This window comes from Carcharhinus amblyrhynchos, chromosome 31 (genome assembly GCF_965287045.1).
Source record: "Carcharhinus amblyrhynchos chromosome 31, sCarAmb.v2.hapA, whole genome shotgun sequence".
NCBI classification, from domain to species: domain Eukaryota; kingdom Metazoa; phylum Chordata; class Chondrichthyes; order Carcharhiniformes; family Carcharhinidae; genus Carcharhinus; species Carcharhinus amblyrhynchos.
In genome coordinates, this window is record NC_137354.1 from 513,345 (window position 1) to 534,186 (window position 20,842).

Genomic DNA, 20,842 nt, shown 5'->3' on the forward strand with positions numbered 1-20,842 from the left:
ATTCAAGGAAGAAGCATCCAAATTGGTAAGAGAAAGCAATCGGCCTGAGGATTGGGGGCGGTTTAAAATTCAGCAAAGGAGGACCAAGCGATTGATTAAAAAGGGAAAAATAGAGTATGAAAGTAAGCAGGGAACATAAAAACTGACTGTAAAAGTTTCTATAGCTACATAAAGAGAAAAAGATTGACAAAAACGATGTAGGCCCCTTACAGTCAGAAACAGGAGAATTCATAATGGGGAATAAAAAAATGGCTGAGGAATTAAATTTGTACTTTCCTTCAGTCTTCACAAAGGAAGACATGAATAATATGCCAAAAGAGCTGAGAGAAATATGTTTTCGTGAGGAGCTGAAGGAAATCAGCATTAGGAGAGAAATGGTTTTGGGGAAATTGATGGGATTGAAGGTGGATAAATCTCCAGGTCCTGATAATCTTCATCCCAGAGTACTTAAGGAAGTGGCCCTGGAAAGAGTACATACATTGGCGGTTATTTTCCAAAATTCTTTGGACTCTGGACTGGTTCCTACAGATTGGAAGGTAGCTAATGTAAACCCGCTATTTGAAAAGGGAGGTAGAGAGAAAACAGGGAACTATAAACCAGTGAGCCTAACGTCAGCACTGGGGAAGTTGCTCGAATCTGTTATCAAAGACTTCATAACTCGGCATTTGGAAGGGAGTGGTATAATCAGACAAATCCAGCATGGATTTACAAAAGGGAAACCATGCTTGACATATTTATTGGAATTCTTTGAGATGTAACTAGTAGAGTTGATTGAGGAGAATCAGTGGATGTGGTTTATTTAGACTTTCAGAAGGCTTTCGACAAGGTCTCACAAAACAGATACTATGTAAAGTTAAACCACATGGAGTTGTAGGTAATGTCTTGAGATGGATAGAAAGCTGATTAGCAGATAGGAAGCAAAGAGTTCACAAATGGGGCTTTTTCTGATTGGCAGTCAGTGATTAGTGGGGATTTGCAGGGATCTGTGCTGGACCCCAACTGTTCACATTATAGCTTAATGATTTGGAAGAGGGAATTGAATGTATTATCTCCACATTTGCAGATGATACAAAGTTGGATGGGAAGGTGAGCTGTAAGGAGGATATAGAGATGCTTCAGTATAATTTGGACAGGCCGTGTGTGTGGGCATGTGCATTGCAGATGCAGTAAAATGTGGATAAATGTGAGGTTATCCACTTTAGTAGCAATAATAGGAATGCAGTGTATAACCTGAGTAGGTGTAAATTAAAAGAGGTGGAATCTCAACAAGACTTTGGAGTCCTCATGCCTCAGTCACTGAAAGTAAGTGTGCAGGTACAGCAGGCAGTAAAGAAGGCAAATGGTATGTTGGCCTTCACAGTGAGAGGATTTGAGTATAAGGATAGGGATATTTTACTGCAATTGTATAGGGCGTTGGTAAGGCCACACCTGGAGTATTGTGCAGCTTTGGTGTCCTTATCTGAAGAAGGATGCCCTTGCTATAGAGGGAGTACAACAAAGGTTTATCAGGCTGATTCCTGGGATGGTAGATCTGTCATATGAAAAGAGACTAAGTCGGTTAGGATTATTTCACTGGAGTTTCGAAGAGTAAGAGGGAATCTCATAGAAACATAAAATTCTAACAGGGTTAGACAAGGGAGATTTAGTAAGAATGTACCTGATGGTGGGGGAATCCAGAACTAGGGGTCATAGTTTGAGGATAAGGGGCAAATCTTTTAGAATTGAGGTGAGGAGAAATTTCTTCAACCAGAGGGTAGTGAATGTATGGAATTCACTACCACAGAATGTAGCTGAGGCCAAAACATTATGTGATTTCAAGGAGAAATTAGATATAACTCTTGGGGCTAAAGGGATCAAGAGATATGGGGGCAAGGGGAACAGGATATTGAATTCAATGAGCAGCCATGAACGAGATGAATCGAGCAAGGCTCAAAGGGCCGAATGGCCTACTCCTGCTTCCAACTTCTATGTCGCTTTGTTGTGCCCTCATAGGAACTTATAGACCTCGAACCTTGAACTCTAGCTATTTCACTTTTGAAAGCTTCCCTTTGCCCTATGAGAAGGGAGGTGGTCAATGCAGGACTGAGGGTGTTGTAACTAAATGCGTACAGTATACGGAACAAGATAAATGAGCTTGTTGTACACATTGAAATTGGCTGGTACGATGTTATGGGCATCACAGAGACATGGCTGCAAGGGGATCAAGGTTGGGATCTAAATATCCAAGGATATGTGTCCCATCAGGAGCGCAGGCAGATGGGCAAAGGGGGTGCAGTTGCATTGTTAGTAAGGATTGAAGTTAAATCGATAACAAGAAGTGATATAGGATCAGAAAGCATAGAATCTCTGTGATAGAGTTGAGGAAGCGCAAGGGGAAAAAGACACTGATAGGAGTTATTTACAGGCCCCCTAGCAGTAGTCAGGATGTGGGGCAGAAAATAAATCAGGAGATAGAAAAGGCATATAAAAAAGGCAATATTACAATAATCATGGTGAACTTCAATAAGCAGGTGGACTGGGAAAATCAGGTAAGTAGTGGATCCTAAGAAAAGGAATTTGTGGAATGTCTAAGAGGTGGTCTTTTTGGAGCAGCTTGGGACGGAGCCTACTAGGGAACAGGCAATTCTGGATTTGCTGATGTGTATCGAGGCAGACTTGATGAGGGAACTTAAGGTGAAGGAGCAGTGATCACCATATGATAGAATTTAGCCTGCAGTTTGAGGGTGAGAAGCTGGAATCAGATGTAACGTATTACAGTTAATTAAAGGTAACTACAAAGGCATGAGGAAGGAGCTGGCCAGAGTTGATTGGAAAGGAAATCTAGCAGGGAAGGCAGTGGAACAGCAATGGCAGGAGTTTTTGAGAATTATTTGGGAGGCACAACAGAAATTCATCCCAAGGAGGAGGAAACGTGCTAAGGGGAGGGCGAGGCATTCATGGCTGATGACGAAAAGCATACAAAGTGGCCAGGATTAGTGGGAAGCCAGAGGATTGAGAAGCCTTTAAAAGCGAGTAGAGGACAACTCAAAAAGCAATAGGGGGGGAGAAGATGAAATATGAGTGTAAGCTAGCTAATAATATAAAAGAAGATAGCAAGAATTTTTTTCAATATATATAAAAGATGAGAGAGGCAAAAATAACTATTGGACCACTGAAAAATGAGGCTGGAGAAGTAATATTAGGAAGCAAAGCAATGGCAGAGAAACTGAATAGTTACTTTGCATCAGTCTTCACGATGGAAGACACCAGTGGGATGCCAGAGCTCCAGGAGAGTCACGGGGCTCAGGTGAGTGTAGTGGCCATCACTAAGGAGAAGGTTCTGGGGAAGCGAAAAGGTCTGAAGCTGGATAAATCACCTGAGCCAGATGGACTACACCCCAGGGTTCTAAAAGAGATAGCTAAGGAAATGGTGGAGGCATTGGTGGTGATCTTTCAGAAATCACTGGAGACAGGGAGGGTACCAGATGACTGGAAAGTAGCTAATGTAAAATCACTTTTTAAAAGTGGGGAGGGAGGCAGCAATTGGGAAATGATAGGCTGGTTAGCCTGACTTCAGTCCTTGGCAAGATTTTAGAGTCCATTATTAAAGATGAGATCGCACAGTAATTGGAAGTGCATGATAAAGTAGGACTGAGTCAGCATGACTTTGTCAACAGGAGGCAAATCTGTTAGAGTTCTTTGAGGAGGTAACAATGAAGTTAGACAAAGGAGAATCAGTGGACATGATTTGTTTAGATTTCCAGAAAGCCTTTGACAAAGTGCCACATTGGAGACTGTTAAATAAGTTGAGAGTCCATGATGTTAAGGGTAAGATCCTGGCATAGATAGAGGATTGGCTGACTGGCAGAAGGCAGAGAGTGGGGATAAAGGGGTCTTTTTCAGGATGGCAGTCAGTAACTAGTGATGTGCCTCAGGGGTCAGTGCTGAGGCCAAAACTTCACAATACACATTAACTATTTGGAGGAAGGAACTGAAGGCACTGTTGCTAAGTTTGCAGATGATACAACGATATGTAGAAGGACAGATAGTATTGAGAAAGCTGGGGGGTGCTGGAGAAGGACTTGGACAGATTAGGGGAGTGGGCAAAGAAGTGGCAGATGGAATTCAATGAGGCAAAGTGTGAGGTTATGCATTTTGGAAGGAGGAATGGAGGCATAGACTATTTTCTAAATCAGAAAATGCTTAGGGAATCAGAAACACAAAGGGACTTGGGAGTCTTTGTTCAAGATTCTCTTAAGGTTAACGTGCAGGTTCATTCGGCAATTAGGAAGGCAAACGCAGTGTTAGCATTCATGTCAAGAGGGCTAGAACACAAGAGCAAGGATGTACTTCTGAGGATGTATAAGGCTTTGTTCAGACCCCATTTGGAGTGTTGTGAGCAGTTTTGAGCCCGATATCTAAGGAATGATGAGATGGCCTTGGAAAGGGTCCAGAGGAGGTTCCCTGGAATGAAGAGCTTGTCGTATGAGGAACATTGAGGACTCTGGGTCTGTACTCGGGAGTTTAGAAGGATGAGGGGGAATCTTATTGAAACTTACAGGATACTGCGAGGCCTGGATAGAGTGGACATGGAGAGGATGTTTCCACTGGCAGGAAAATCTAGAACCAGAGAGGGCACAACCTCAGGCTGAAGGGACGATCCTTTAAAACAGAGATGAGGAAGAATTTCTTCAGCCAGAGAGTGGTGAATCTGTGGAATTCATTGCCGCAGAAGATTGTGGAGGTCAGGTCATTGAGTGTCTTTAAGATAGAGATAGATTCTTGATTAATAAGGGGATCAGGGGTTATGGGGAAAAGACAAGAATGGGGATGAGAAAAATATCAGCCATGACTGAATGGCGAAGCAGACTCCAGTGGTCTAATTCTGCTCCTATGTCTTATGGTGCTCAAGTAAGCCTTCAACCCTTGCAAGCTACTGTCTAATTCCATCAAATTTGCCTTGCCCCAATTTATCACTTCTACCTTAATTTTAAAAAATCTTATTATTATGCCATTGTGACTAGCTGATTTGTATAAAGTGAATTAGGTGGGCCTTGGGTTTTCACATAGAAATTATTCTATGTTCCCGTGTGTGACCTTGTGTCAGTGTTTGACAATTTCCCATTTCACTTTTTCAAGCATGGGGCTCATTTTGACTTGGACCCATATAGGACCGTTCTGAAAAATAATCCAATGTCACCTGCTTCACCAAAACTGAAAGTCACCCCATCCATTGGTGAACATTTTCTTGGAATCTCTTTTCCCTCCTCTTCCACTTCACCCACCAAACACTCCCCCGCATCATGTTCCCTTCCCCTTCCTTCCTTCCTTTCCCTTCTCCTGTTCACCCTCCCCTTCTCACTCCCTAAATCGGCTACTCTCTCCCCTTTCCCCATCCCCTCTCCCCTTCCACCCCTTCCCACTTTCCTGCCCCTATTCTCTTACGCTACACCCCAACCCTCTTCCCTTCCCCATACCCCCTGCCCCGTCCCTTCCTCCTTCTCCTCTTCTTCTTTTTCTCCCCTCCTCCCTCCCTGCCCCTCCCCCATTATCTCCTCCTCCTTTCCCCCTCCCCATCATTCTACTTGGCACTGAGTTTTCATTTTTCCTGTTTCTTATCTGAGTTTTTGCTTGTTGGGGCAATTTAGTGGATTCATGAGTAAAATTGATCAGAATTGGGTTTGTGTGCAGAATCCCAGTGAAAGAGCTTTAAGAAAGGAATTCTTGATGTAGTTTTAACTGGAAAATGATGTGGTAAATTTGTTACTGACTGGTTTCTATGGTAACAGTGATGATGTTGAAGCACTGTGTGGAATGTGAAACTTCCCAAACTCTCTCCTGCTTCTGGCGTTGAGGTGGAGAGTCTGGGATTGATGGCATGAAGTGTGTTTAACTGCAGCCAAAAGGAAATATTCTGCAATGGCTATGGGACAGGCTGCTTCAGACATTTTTACTTTGTTGTTGATGAAAAACATAAGGAACCTTTCAGCAACTGATGAATATCCCCCTCAACAGGGCATGGAAAGAAAAGAAAATCTTTGATTTAAAAACTTTCATCCTCCTGCCCAGTTTAGAATTTGTTTAAAAATACGGTTGGCTGCAAATAGTTGGGCTACGAATGGGTTGAAATCAGCACAATTGATCAGTACTAAATCATAGCTGAAGTGTGAGAAAGTGTAGGGTCTGTCTGGGAGGTGTGGTTCCACACAGAGAGTGTAGGGTTTGTATGGGAGGTGTGGTTCCACACAGAGAGTGTAGGGTTTGTATGGGGAGTGTGGTTCCACACAGAGAGTGCAGGGTTTGTATGGGGAGTGTGGTTCCACACAGAGTGCAGGGTCTGTCTGGGAGGTGTGGTTCCACACAGAGAGTGTAGGGTTTGTATGGGAGGTGTGGTTCCACACAGAGAGTGTAGGGTTTGTATGGGGAGTGTGGTTCCACACAGAGAGTGCAGGGTCTGTCTGGGAGGTGTGGTTCCACACAGAGAGTGCAGGGTCTGTCTGGGAGGTGTGGTTCCACACAGAGAGTGTAGGGTTTGTATGGGAGGTGTGGTTCCACACAGAGAGTGCAGGGTCTGTCTGGGAGGTGTGGTTCCACACAGAGAGTGTAGGGTTTGTATGGGAGGTGTGGTTCCACACAGAGAGTGCAGGGTTTGTATGGGGAGTGTGGTTCCACACAGAGAGTGCAGGGTCTGTCTGAGAGGTGTGTTTCCACACAGAGTGCAGGGTTTGTACTGGGAGGTGTGGTTCCACACAGAGAGTGCAGGGTTTGTATGGGGAGTGTGGTTCCACACAGAGAGTGCAGGGTTTGTATGGGGAGTGTGGTTCCACACAGAGAGTGCAGGGTTTGTATGGGAGGTGTGGTTCCACACAGAGAGTGCAGGGTCTGTCTGGGAGGTGTGGTTCCACACAGAGAGTGCAGGGTTTGTATGGGGAGTGTGGTTCCACACAGAGAGTGCAGGGTCTGTCTGAGAGGTGTGTTTCCACACAGAGTGCAGGGTTTGTACTGGGAGGTGTGGTTCCACACAGAGAGTGCAGGGTTTGTATGGGGAGTGTGGTTCCACACAGAGAGTGCAGGGTTTGTATGGGGAGTGTGGTTCCACACAGAGAGTGCAGGGTTTGTATGGGAGGTGTGGTTCCACACAGAGAGTGCAGGGTTTGTATGGGAGGTGTGGTTCCACACAGAGAGTGCAGGGTTTGTACTGGGAGGTGTGGTTCCACACAGAGAGTGCAGGGTTTGTATGGGGAGTGTGGTTCCACACAGAGAGTGCAGGGTTCGTATGGGAGGTGTGGTTCCACACAGAGAGTGCAGGGTTTGTATGGGGAGTGTGGTTCCACACAGAGAGTGCAGGGTTTGTATGGGGAGTGTGGTTCCACACAGAGTGCAGGGTCTGTATGGGGAGTGTGGTTCCACACAGAGAGTGCAGGGTTTGTATGGGGAGTGTGGTTCCACACAGAGAGTGCAGGGTTTGTATGGGGAGTGTGGTTCCACACAGAGAGTGCAGGGTCTGTATGGGGAGTGTGGTTCCACACAGAGAGTGCAGGGTTTGTATGGGGAGTGTGGTTCCACACAGAGAGTGCAGGGTCTGTCTGAGAGGTGTGGTTCCACACAGAGAGTGCAGGGTTTGTATGGGGAGTGTGGTTCCACACAGAGAGTGCAGGGTTTGTATGGGGAGTGTGGTTCCACACAGAGAGTGCAGGGTTTGTATGGGAGGTGTGGTTCCACACAGAGAGTGCAGGGTCTGTCTGGGAGGTGTGGTTCCACACAGAGAGTGCAGGGTTTGTATGGGGAGTGTGGTTCCACACAGAGAGTGCAGGGTCTGTATGGGAGGTGTGGTTCCACACAGAGAGTGCAGGGTTTGTATGGGGAGTGTGGTTCCACACAGAGAGTGCAGGGTCTGTCTGAGAGGTGTGGTTCCACACAGAGTGCAGGGTTTGTATGGGGAGTGTGGTTCCACACAGAGAGTGCAGGGTTTGTATGGGGAGTGTGGTTCCACACAGAGAGTGCAGGGTTTGTATGGGAGGTGTGGTTCCACACAGAGAGTGCAGGGTTTGTATGGGGAGTGTGGTTCCACACAGAGAGTGCAGGGTCTGTCTGAGAGGTGTGGTTCCACACAGAGAGTGCAGGGTTTGTATGGGGAGTGTGGTTCCACACAGAGAGTGCAGGGTCTGTCTGAGAGGTGTGGTTCCACACAGAGAGTGCAGGGTTTGTATGGGAAGTGTGGTTCCACACAGAGAGTGCAGGGTTTGTATGGGAGGTGTGGTTCCACACAGAGAGTGCAGGGTCTGTCTGGGAGGTGTGGTTCCACACAGAGAGTGCAGGGTTTGTATGGGGAGTGTGGTTCCACACAGAGAGTGCAGGGTCTGTATGGGAGGTGTGGTTCCACACAGAGAGTGCAGGGTTTGTATGGGAAGTGTGGTTCCACACAGAGAGTGCAGGGTCTGTATGGGAGGTGTGGTTCCACACAGAGAGTGCAGGGTCTGTATGGGAGGTGTGGTTCCACACAGAGAGTGCAGGGTCTGTGTGGGAGGTGTGGTTCCACACAGAGAGTGCAGGGTTTGTATGGGGAGTGTGGTTCCACACAGAGAGTGCAGGGTTTGTATGGGAGGTGTGGTTCCACACAGAGAGTGCAGGGTTTGTATGGGAGGTGTGGTTCCACACAGAGAGTGCAGGGTTTGTATGGGAGGTGTGGTTCCACACAGAGAGTGCAGGGTCTGTCTGGGGAGTGTGGTTCCACACAGAGAGTGCAGGGTCTGTATGGGGAGTGTGTTTCCACACAGAGAGTGCAGGGTCTGTATGGGGAGTGTGTTTCCACACAGAGAGTGCAGGGTTTATACTGGGAGGTGTGGTTCCACACAGAGAGTGCAGGGTTTGTATGGGGAGTGTGGTTCCACACAGAGAGTGCAGGGTTTGTATGGGGAGGTGTGGTTCCACACAGAGAGTGCAGGGTTTGTATGGGGAGTGTGTTTCCACACAGAGAGTGCAGGGTTTGTACTGGGAGGTGTGGTTCCACACAGAGAGTGCAGGGTTTGTATGGGGAGTGTGTTTCCACACAGAGAGTGCAGGGTTTGTACTGGGAGGTGTGGTTCCACACAGAGAGTGCAGGGTTTGTATGGGGAGTGTGTTTCCACACAGAGAGTGCAGGGTCTGTCTGGGAGGTGTGGTTCCACACAGAGAGTGCAGGGTTTGTATGGGGAGTGTGTTTCCACACAGAGAGTGCAGGGTTTGTACTGGGAGGTGTGGTTCCACACAGAGAGTGCAGGGTTTGTATGGGGAGTGTGGTTCCACACAGAGAGTGCAGGGTCTGTCTGGGAGGTGTGGTTCCACACAGAGAGTGCAGGGTCTGTCTGAGAGGTGTGGTTCCACACAGAGAGTGCAGGGTCTGTCTGGGAGGTGTAGTTCCACACAGAGAGTGCAGGGTTTGTATGGGAGGTGTGGTTCCACACAGAGAGTGCAGGGTTTGTATGGGAGGTGTGGTTCCACACAGAGAGTGCAGGGTTTGTATGGGAGGTGTGGTTCCACACAGAGAGTGCAGGGTTTGTATGGGGAGTGTGGTTCCACACAGAGTGCAGGGTCTGTATGGGAGGTGTGGTTCCACACAGAGAGTGCAGGGTTTGTATGGGAGGTGTGGTTCCACACAGAGAGTGCAGGGTTTGTATGGGGAGTGTGGTTCCACACAGAGTGCAGGGTCTGTATGGGAGGTGTGGTTCCACACAGAGAGTGCAGGGTTTGTATGGGGAGTGTGGTTCCACACAGAGAGTGCAGGGTTTGTATGGGGAGTGTGGTTCCACACAGAGAGTGCAGGGTCTGTCTGGGAGGTGTGGTTCCACACAGAGAGTGCAGGGTCTGTACTGGGAGGTGTGGTTCCACACAGAGAGTGCAGGGTTTGTATGGGGAGTGTGGTTCCACACAGAGAGTGCAGGGTTTGTATGGGGAGTGTGGTTCCACACAGAGAGTGCAGGGTTTGTATGGGAGGTGTGGTTCCACACAGAGAGTGCAGGGTCTGTCTGGGAGGTGTGGTTCCACACAGAGAGTGCAGGGTTTGTATGGGGAGTGTGGTTCCACACAGAGAGTGCAGGGTCTGTCTGAGAGGTGTGTTTCCACACAGAGTGCAGGGTTTGTACTGGGAGGTGTGGTTCCACACAGAGAGTGCAGGGTTTGTATGGGGAGTGTGGTTCCACACAGAGAGTGCAGGGTTTGTATGGGGAGTGTGGTTCCACACAGAGAGTGCAGGGTTTGTATGGGAGGTGTGGTTCCACACAGAGAGTGCAGGGTTTGTATGGGAGGTGTGGTTCCACACAGAGAGTGCAGGGTTTGTACTGGGAGGTGTGGTTCCACACAGAGAGTGCAGGGTTTGTATGGGGAGTGTGGTTCCACACAGAGAGTGCAGGGTCTGTCTGAGAGGTGTGGTTCCACACAGAGAGTGCAGGGTTTGTATGGGGAGTGTGGTTCCACACAGAGAGTGCAGGGTGTGTATGGGGAGTGTGGTTCCACACAGAGAGTGCAGGGTTTGTATGGGGAGTGTGGTTCCACACAGAGAGTGCAGGGTCTGTCTGAGAGGTGTGGTTCCACACAGAGAGTGCAGGGTGTGTATGGGGAGTGTGGTTCCACACAGAGAGTGCAGGGTCTGTCTGGGAGGTGTGGTTCCACACAGAGAGTGCAGGGTCTGTACTGGGAGTGTGGGGTTTGTATGGTGAGCACCAGGGCTGTACTTGAGCCACTAACACATTTCAAGGTGTGGGTCCAGATACTAACCATCCTTTGAGTGAAAAGGTATTTCTCAACTCTCCACTAAACCTCCAGAAATTACTTTAAACTGAATTGTTCTGCTTATCCCAATATTTAGGTTTCTTAATTTTGTACATCTCAATAAATCTCCCCTCAGCCTCCTCTGTTCCAAAGAAAACAATCCCAGTCTATCTAATCTTTCCTCGTCGCTAAGGTTCTCCATCATATATCATAAGAACATAAGAAATAGGAGCAGGAGTAGGCCATCTAGCCCTTCGAGCCTGCCCCGCCATTCAGAAAGATCATGGCTGATCTGTCGTGGCTCAGTTCCACTTTCCTGCACTTTCCCCATAACCCTTCATTCCCTTGTCTGTCAAAAACCTATCTACCCGTGACTTAAATATATTTAGCGAGGTAGCATCCACCACTTCAACGGGCAGAGAATTCCAGAGATTCACCACCCTTTGAGTGAAGAAGTTCCTCCTCAACTCCGTTCTAAACTGCCACCACCACCACCCACCCCCCCCCCCCCCCCCAATCTTGAGACTGTGCCCTCCAGTCCTGCTGTCCTTTCTGAGCGGGAAGAACCTCTCTACCTCTACCCTATCCATCCCTTTCATTATCTTATACGTCTCTATAAGATCCCCCCCTCATCCTTCTAAACTGCAACGAGTACAGACCCAGTCTATTTAGTCTCTCTTCATAGTCCAAACCCCTCATCTCCAGTATCAGCCTAGTGAACCTCCTCTGCACTCCCTCCAAGGCCAAAATATCCTTGCGCAAGTGCGGCGACCAAAACTGCACACAGTACTCCAGCTGCGGCCTCACCAGTACCCTGTACAGTTGCAGCAAGACCTCCCTGCTTTTATATTCTATCCCCCTCGCTATAAAGGCCAGCATCCCATTCACCTTCTTGATCACCTGCTACACCTGCAGACTGGGTTTTTGCAACTCATGCACAAGGACCCCCAGGTCCCTCTGCACTGTAGCATGCTGCAGCTTTTCGCCCTTTAAATAGTAATCCCTCCTACTATTATTTCTGCCAAAGTGGATAACCTCACACTTGCTAACATTGTACTCCATCTGCCAGGTCCTCGCCCACTTGCTCAGCCTATCCAGATCTCTCTGCAGACTTTCCACACCCTCCGCACAATTTGCTTTTCCACTCATCTCGGCAAATTTCGTCACCCTACACTCAGCCTCCTCCTCCAGATCATCTATATAAATGGTAAATAGCTGAGGCCCCAGCACCGATCCCTGCGGCACTCCACTAGTTACCAACCGCCAATCAGAATAGCATCCATTGATACCAACTCTCTGCTTCCTATTAGACAACCAATCCTCCATCCACGCTAACACCTTACCCCCAACTCCATGCCCCCTAACCTTCTGAAGCAACCTTTTGTGAGGCACCTTATCAAACGCCTTTTGAAAATCAAGAAACACCACATCCACCGGTTCCCCTCTGTCTACCACACTAGTCACATCCTCATAGAAATCCAATAAATTTGTCAAACATGAATCCCTGCCAACATCCTTGTAAATCTCTTCTGATGGACTGCAACAGTTCGAGAAGGTGGCTCACCATCACCTCCCCAAGGACAATTAGGGACAGGCAATGAATGCTCGCCTTGCCAATGACTCTTAAATCCCATGACGTAGTAATGAGAAAACTTGTGTAATCACATCTTTCTGATGTAATGTGATGACTTGAACTGCACACAGTACTCTTGCTGTTTATACAATTTGAGCACAAACACCCAACTCATATTCTAGACCTCAGCCAGCAAAGTTGAGGATCCCATTTGCCTTCTTAACCATCTTATCAACCTGTCCTACTACGTTCAGGGATGTATGGACATTCACTCAACCCTCCTTCTGTTCCTTTACCCCTCTCAGCATCCACCCATTTATTCGATTCCTTTGCCTTGTTAGCCTTCCCCGAATGCATTACCCCACACTTCTGTAGATTGAATTCAAATCACCACGTTTAATCCACCTGACTCATCCGTTTTCATCTTCCTACAGCCTAAAGATTCCTCCTTTTATACATTTAAGTGGTTGCAGATTACTTTGAGTTGATCACATGATTTGATGGTGATGTCATTAGGGTGTTGCACAGACTGCTGTTTTATTTCCCTTTTACAGGTACGAGGTCTAAGAATAAATCTGTTGTTAGTTTGAATTTCTGTATGGGAACCACATTTTTTCGTTTTGTTAAATCCCACAACCATTGATATAGGACATTACAAAAAGATAATTGTCAATGAGTCAGGGTTTTGTTTCATCAAGAAAAGATCTCAAGTAGAAGAAAAAATAATTGTGGGTTCTCACAGTTGAAATATTAGAAGGCTGGGGAAAAAGCAACAACAGTTTCCTCCCAATGCTTCATACACATCAAGGACCCTTTAATCCCAGAGCATGAGTTTTGATCCCACATTCCACTTCCGGGACTATGCATTCTCGAGGAATGGAGAACGCAAGAAATAAAAGCAGGGGTAGGCCATCAGGCTTTTCAAGCCTGCTCCGCCATTCTATATGATCATGACAATTCATTTCCTGTCCCATTTCGATCTATCAAATAGTTATCCACTTCCACCTTGAATACTTCCAATGATCCAGCCTACGCCACACTTTGGGGCACATAATTCCAGAGATTCAACACCCGCTGTGAGAAGAAATTTCTATGCACCTCAGTTTTAAATGACTGGCTCTTTATCTTAGAGTCATAGAGGTTTACAGCATGGAAACAGGCCCTTTGGCCCAACTTGTCCATGCCACCCAATTTTTATCACTGAGCTAGTCCCAATTGCCCAAATTTGGCCAATATCCCTCTATACCCACCTTACCCATGCTTGATTTGATTTGATTTATTATTGTCATGTATTAACATACAGTGAAAAGTATTGTTTCTTGCGCTCAACACAGACAAAGCACACTGTTCATAGAGAAAAAAAGGAGATGATGCAGAATGTAGTGTTATAGTCAAAGCTAGGGTGTAGAGAAAGATCAATTTAATGTGAGGTAGGTCCATTCAAAAGTCTGATGGCAGCAGGGAAGAAGCTGTTCTTGAGTCGGTTGATGCATGAGCTGAGACATTTGTACCTTTTTCCTCATGGAAGAAGGTGGAAAAGAGAATATCCAGTATATGTGGGATCCTTGATTATACTGGCTGCTTTTCCAAGGCAGCAGGAAGTGTAGATGATGTCAATGATGGAAATCTGGTTTGAGTGATGGACTGCGCTTCATTCACGACCCTTTGTAGTTTCTTGTGGTCTTGAATAGAGCAGAATCCATACTAAGCATACATACAACCAGAAAGAACGCTTTCTATGGTGCATCTGTAAAAGTTGGTGAGAGTTGTAATGGACATGCAAAATTTCCTTCGTCTCCTGAGACAGCGTTGGTGGGCTTCCTTAACGAGTGTCTGTACGGAGGGAAATCCCAGACACTCAGTACCAAAAGATTGCCCGTCTGGACCCTTTTGTATCTCCACTCTCTCACTTGAATCCTATGGCCTCGAGTTTTAGACTCCCCTAACTTTGGGAAAAGGTGTTGGCTGGAATTCTCTCATTCTGCCTGCTGCTGGAATTCTAGCTGGTGGGGAGCGAACCATAGAACATTACAGCACAGAAACAGGCCTTTTGGCCCTTCTTGGCTGTGCCGAACCATTTTTCTGCCATGTCCCACTGACCTGCACCTGGACCATATCCCTCCACACCCCTCTCATCCATGCACCCATCCAAATGTTTCTTGAATGTTAAAAGTGAGCCTGCTTTCACCATTCCACACTCCCACCAGTCTCTGTGTGAAGATGCCCCCCCTAATATTCCCTTTAAACTTTTCCCCCTTCACCCTTAACCCATGCCCTCTGGTTTTTTCTCCCCCAGCCTCAGTGGAAAAAGCCTGCTTGCATTCACTCTCTCAATACCCATCATAATTTGATACACCTCTATCAAATCTCCCCTCATTCTTCTACGCTCCAAGGAATAAAGTCCTAAACTATTTAACATTTCTCCGTAACTCAGTTTCTCAAGTCCAGGCAACATCCTTGCACTCTTTCAACCTTATTAATATCCTTCCTGTAATTAGGTGGTCAAAACGGCACACAACACTCTAAATTCAGCCTCACCAATGTCTTTTCAACTTCACCATAACATTCCAACTCTTATACTCAATACTTTGATTTATAAAGGCCAATGTACCAAAAGCACTCTTTATGACCCTATCTACCTGTGATAGATAGGGAATTATGTATCTGTATTCCCAGATCCCTCTGTTCTACTGCACTCTTCAGTGTCCTACCACTCACCTTGCATGTTCTACCTTGGTTTGTCCTTCCAAAGTGCAATACCTCTCACTTGTCTGCATTAAACTCCATCTGCCATTTTTCAGCCCATTTTTCTAGTTGGTCCAAATCCCTCTGCAAGCTTTGAAAACCTTCCTCGCTGTCCACTACACCTCCAATCTTTGTATCATCAGCAAATTTGCTGATCCAATTTACCACATTATCATTCAGATCATTGATACAGATGACAAACAACAATGGACCCAACACCGATCCCTGTGCCACACCACGAGTCACAGGCCTCCACTCAGAGAAGCAATCCTCCACAACCACTCTCTGGCTTCTTCCATTGAGCCAATTGGCCACGTAAAGGTCCATTGAAGTTGGGGGGAATCTCTGATTTTCAGGTAAGCGTGGCCAGAGAATCCTGCCCATTGAATATCTACCTTATCCATGCCTCTCATGATCCATCTGATACAGAGAAGACTAAGTGTAGATAAGCATAGGTGATGCTTTGCTGAGTACCTTCAGTCTGTGCACAGTCAGGACCCTGACCTTCCGGTTGCTTGCCATTTCAACACACGATCCTGCTCCCATGCTCACATGTCCGTCCTTGGACTGCTGCAATGTTCCAGTGAAACTCAACACAAACTGGGTCTGTACGCGTTGGAGTTTAGAAGGATGACGGGGGATCTTCTCGAGACGTATAAGATAATGAAGGGGATGGATAGGGTAGAGGTAGAGAGATTCTTCCCGCTCAGAAAGGATAGCAGGACTAGAGGGCACAGCCTCAAGATAACATGGGGGGGGGGGAGCAGTTTAGAACGGAGTTGAGGAGGAACTTCTTCACTCAAAGGGTGGTGAATCTCTGGAATTCTCTGCCCGTTGAAGTGGTTGAGGCTCCCTCGCTAAATATATTTAAGTCACGGGTAGATAGGTTTTTGACAGACAAGGGAATTAAGGGTTATGGGGAGAGGGCGGGAATGTGGAACTGATCCACTTCAGATCAGCCATGATCTTATTGAATGGCGGGGCAGGCTCGAAGGGCTAAATGGCCTACTCCTCCTATTTCTTATGTTCTTATGTTTAACAGCATATAATCTTCTGGCTAGGCACTTTACAGCCTTCCGGTCTCAACATCGAACTCAACAACTTTAGATGATTTGCTCTACCCGACCTCGACCCCGTTGTTTTCATTTTACTTCATTTTTAACTGTTCTCTACCTTTTATTTCTTTATTGTCTTCCTTTATTTTACTTCCCCCCCCCCCCCACTGTTTCACCCATTTTTTATCCCCCCTTTCTTATCTTTTCTCCCCTTTGCTTCCCTTTTCCAGCTTTTTCTCAATTTTATCCCTCTCCCACCCATCTCATCCCTACCCCCACATCTTCCTTTGTCACACCTTATCCTCTGATTTCAGCTTCTCTGCCATTTGGCCATTCCACTGGGAGAATAAAAGGTGTGACTGCCATTAGCACCTCTTAGCCTTTCCTCTTGTTTTTGTGACTATGACTCATCTTCCATTCCCTCACCCTACAGTCTAAATATATCCCATTTTCTATGCCTTTTAGCTTTGACAAAAGGTCATTTGGACTCAAAACGTCCAAATTACCTTTCGTCTCTTTACAGATGCTGCCAGACTTGCTGAGATTTTCCAGCATTTTCTCATTTGGTTTCAGATTCCAGCATTCACAGCAATTTGCTTTTACTCCCCCTCGGAACTTGGTTCCAGTCCTGCCCAGGTGCAGACAGTCCAATTTGTACTGGTCCCACCTCCCCCAGAACCAGTTCTAATGTCCCAGCAATCTGAATCTCTCCCACTTACACCATCTTTCAAGCCACGTATTCATCTTAGCCAACCTGATATTCTTACTCGGACTAGCACATGATATTGGGAGCAATCCTGAGATTACTCCCTTTGAAGTCCTGTTTTTCGGTTTAACTCTAACTCCCTAAATTCAGCTTGTAGGACCTCATCCCATTTTTTTACATATATCGTTGGTGTCTATATGCACCACGATAGCCGGCTGTTTACCCTCCCCCTCCAGAAAGCCCTGCAGCCACTCCGAGACATCCTTGACCCTTGCACCAGGGAGGCAACATACTATTCTGGAGTCTCATTCGTCTTCGCAGAAACACCTGTCTATTCCCCTTACAATTGAGTCCCTTATCTTGTACCTATGTTCCCTTGTTCGAGACTCTCCCATTAGTAAAAACATCTTACCAACCACCCTATCGAGCCCCCTTGGGATTTTATATGTTTGAATATAGTCACCCCTCATTCCTCTAAACTGCAAGGAATACAGACTCTGACTGTTTAGTCTCTCCTGATAGGAGAATCCTCTCATCCTAGTAATTAGCCTGGTGAATCTCCTTTGGACTCCGTCTAATATTATTATGTCCATTTTTAGGTAAAGAGACCAAAACCGTACACGGTATTCCAGATGAGGCCTCACCAACACCCTGTACAATTGCAACGAAACCTCCCTATTTTTAAAATCCAACCCCTTTGCAATAAAGGCCAAACTGCCATTTGCCTCTCACTACTTGTTGGACCTGCTAGTTTTTTTGTGATTCATGCATTAGAACAACCAGATCCCTCTGTACTTCATTCATCTACAGTCTCTCGCCATTTAGATAAAAATCTGTTTTTTGATTCCTGCTACCAAAGTGCATGACCTCACACTTCCCCACATTAAACACCATTTGTCAGGTTTTCACCCAGTCACCCAATTTATCAATATTCCGTTGCAGAATTAGACTATCCTCATCATAACCTGCCCTTCCACCGATCTTCACATCATCAGCAAATCTGGGAACCTTACATCCTGTTCCTTCCTCCAGGTCAGTAATGTAAATAATGAACGATTGTGGGGCAAGAACTGATCCCTGCAACACTCCACTAGTTACAATTTCCATTCTGAAAAAGACCCACTTATTCTAATCTCACTGTTATATGGCACCAGTTTTCAATCCATGCTGACGCACTTCCTTCAATTCCATGGGCTTTTACTTTATGTACCAGTCTCTTTATGCGGCACCTTGTCAAATGCTTTTTGGAAATCTAAATATCACTACATCTATAGGTTCCCCTCTATCTACTCTCTCTACTACATTCTCCAAGAATTCAAGAAAATGTGTCAAACATGATTTGCCTTTCAAAAAATCATGCTGTCTGAGTTTCATTATATTCAGCTTTCCTAAATGATTAGCTTATTTACTCTTTAATTATTGACTCCAGCATTTTGCCAATAGTAGATGTTAAACCAACTGGCCTATAGTTCCCTACCTTCTGCTTTTCTTCCCTTGTGAATGAGGGAGTCACATTGGCTGATTCCCAATCCTTTGGTACCGTGCAGGAATCTAGCAAGCTATGAAAAATTTTAACCAATGGGCTCACTATCTCTGCAGCCATTTCCACAAAAATCCTAGCACACAGTTCATCAGGTCCTGTGACTTGTCCACCTTTAGCCCCTTGAGTTTCTCTAATGCCCTATCCCTTGTGATTGGGATTTTTCTAAGTTTTACCATGTTATTTGGAATCAGTCCTTCTGATATCTTAGGGATATTAGCAAAAAAAAATTTATCATCTCTTCCATTTCTTTGTTTGCTGTTATCAATTCAGCAGCCTCATTCAGTGGAGGTCCCACATTTACCTTAGCTGCCCACTTCCTATTTATATATCCATAGAAACTGTAAGTGTGTTTAATGCCACATGCAAGTTCTCTCAAAATTCATTTTCTCCCTAATGAGCTTTTTAATCTTTTGCTGCTAGATCCTAAACATTTCCCAGTCCTCTGGTTTCCCACTATCCTTTACCACTTCGTAAATCCTGCTTTCTAATTTAACATTATACTTGACCTTCTAGATTTTGCCTCTTTCTCGAAGAATCTCCATTTTTGATTGGGATAAACTCCTGCCGAGCATTTGGGACCAACTGCTTGAAGACCCACCACTGCCCATCTACCGGCCTGTATCTTTACCCCGTTCACCTTAGACACCTCCTCCCACATACCATTATAATTGCACTTATTTCAGTTGAAGTCACTGGTTATGGACCTCTTTACCCTCAAACTGTATCTTGAATTCTACCATATTGTGATTACCACCCCTTTTGGGGATCTTTAGCCACAAGATCCCTTATTAATTCTTCTTTATTATACTAAATCCGAGTAGGTTCCACAAGGTACTGCTCTAAAAAGCAATCCCTGATGTACTCCACAAATTCTTCTCAACTACCCTTGCCAGCTTGCTTTGTCCAATCAATATGCAGATTAAAATATCCCATGATAATTGCAGTTCCCTTCAAACATGTCCTGATATTTCCCCATTTATGCTCTGACTAATTGATAGGTCACATTTGGGGGCGTGTAGACTACTCCCACTCTTGCCTTCCTTCTCCTGCTGTTCATGATTTTAACCCAAACCAACTCTACATCACTATCCACTGCCTTTAAAACACAAATCAGCACTGCTTTGAAACTTTCCTTGGTTAACAATGCAACCCCACCTCCTTTCCCCTTTGGTCTGTTCTTTTGGAACATTGAATATCTTGTAATGTTGAGCACACAGTCCTGGTCACCCTGCAACCACCTTTCCGTAGTAGCTAATACATCGCACTCGGATGTTGCAATCTGTGCTATCAACTCCTCTACGTAATTGCAAATGCTTCAAGCATTCAGGTAAAGAATATTTAGCTTTGATTTTTCACAGTAGTTTACAACTCTAGATTTGTACTGTGTTGTTAATTTTTGCTTAATTTCCTGCCCCCATCTGTCACACTATGTCAAGTTCCCCCTCTCTATCCTGTCCCAGCACTCCCTCGTATACCCCTGATTTTTTAAACCTTCCATTCCTGAAACTGTCCCCTTTTAATTAGGGCTCTTGTATGAGCCCTTGCTGTAATATAATGTTCATATAATCTGTCCCTACCAGTAGTTTTCTGTTGACACTCAGACTGATCCCTGACCTGCATTCCTACCTTTAACTCTGACTTCCTAGTTTTACAAGCAACTGAACTCTCACCCCCACCCTTTAGTTCAAAGCCCTCTCTACTTGCTGAGTTATGTGGTCCACAAAAATACTGCTCCCAACATGGTCCTGAACGGTACAACCTCCACTTTCCCTGGTACTGATGCCAGTGCCTCACGAACAGATACCCATTTCTCTCACACCAGTCTTTGAACCACATATTCATCTCTCTAATTTTATGAACCCTTTGCCAATTTGCATACAGTTTAGGTAATAATCCAGAGATTATAACCTTGGAGGTTCTGTTCTTTAATTTAGGGCCTAATTCATCAAACTTCTTATGTAGAACCTCCTTCCATATTCTACGTATGTGTTGGTGCCTACATGGGCCACCACCACTGGATCCTCCCTCTCAGCGCAGTATGGATGTCCCAAAACCCTGGCACTGGGCAGAAAACACAACTTCTGAGACTCTTGATCCTGGATACAGAGAACAGTGCCTATTCCTCTGACTATACTATGCCCAACAACAACTACATGTATCTTTTCTCCCCCACTTGAATGTTTCCCTGAACAGTGGTGCTGTGGTCAGTTTGCACGTCCTTCCTCCAGTCCCTTCTCTCACATCACACAAGGAGTAAGAATTTGGTACCTGTTGGACAGGCACAAGGGCTGAGGCTCCTGCACTGATATCCCTTGGATTTCTCGACCTGCTTCACTCACAATTATACTCTCCTGTCCTTGACCACTGGCTGAACTGCCTCCTGAAACACAGGGCCCAGGTTCCTCTCCCACTCCTTGACATGTTGCAGCGTCTGAAGCTCCAGCTCAGGGTTGCATTTCCTCGAGCAGCCAACACTTATTGCAAATATATTCACT

General features: G+C 45.8%; 1 protein-coding gene across 1 annotated transcript in view; it reads left to right on the plus strand.

The window, feature by feature from the left end:
- LOC145360517 (pro-neuregulin-3, membrane-bound isoform-like) overlaps positions 1 to 20,842 on the plus strand; it is a 509,505-nt gene that overhangs the window by 457,789 nt on the left and 30,874 nt on the right. The window lies entirely within an intron of this gene.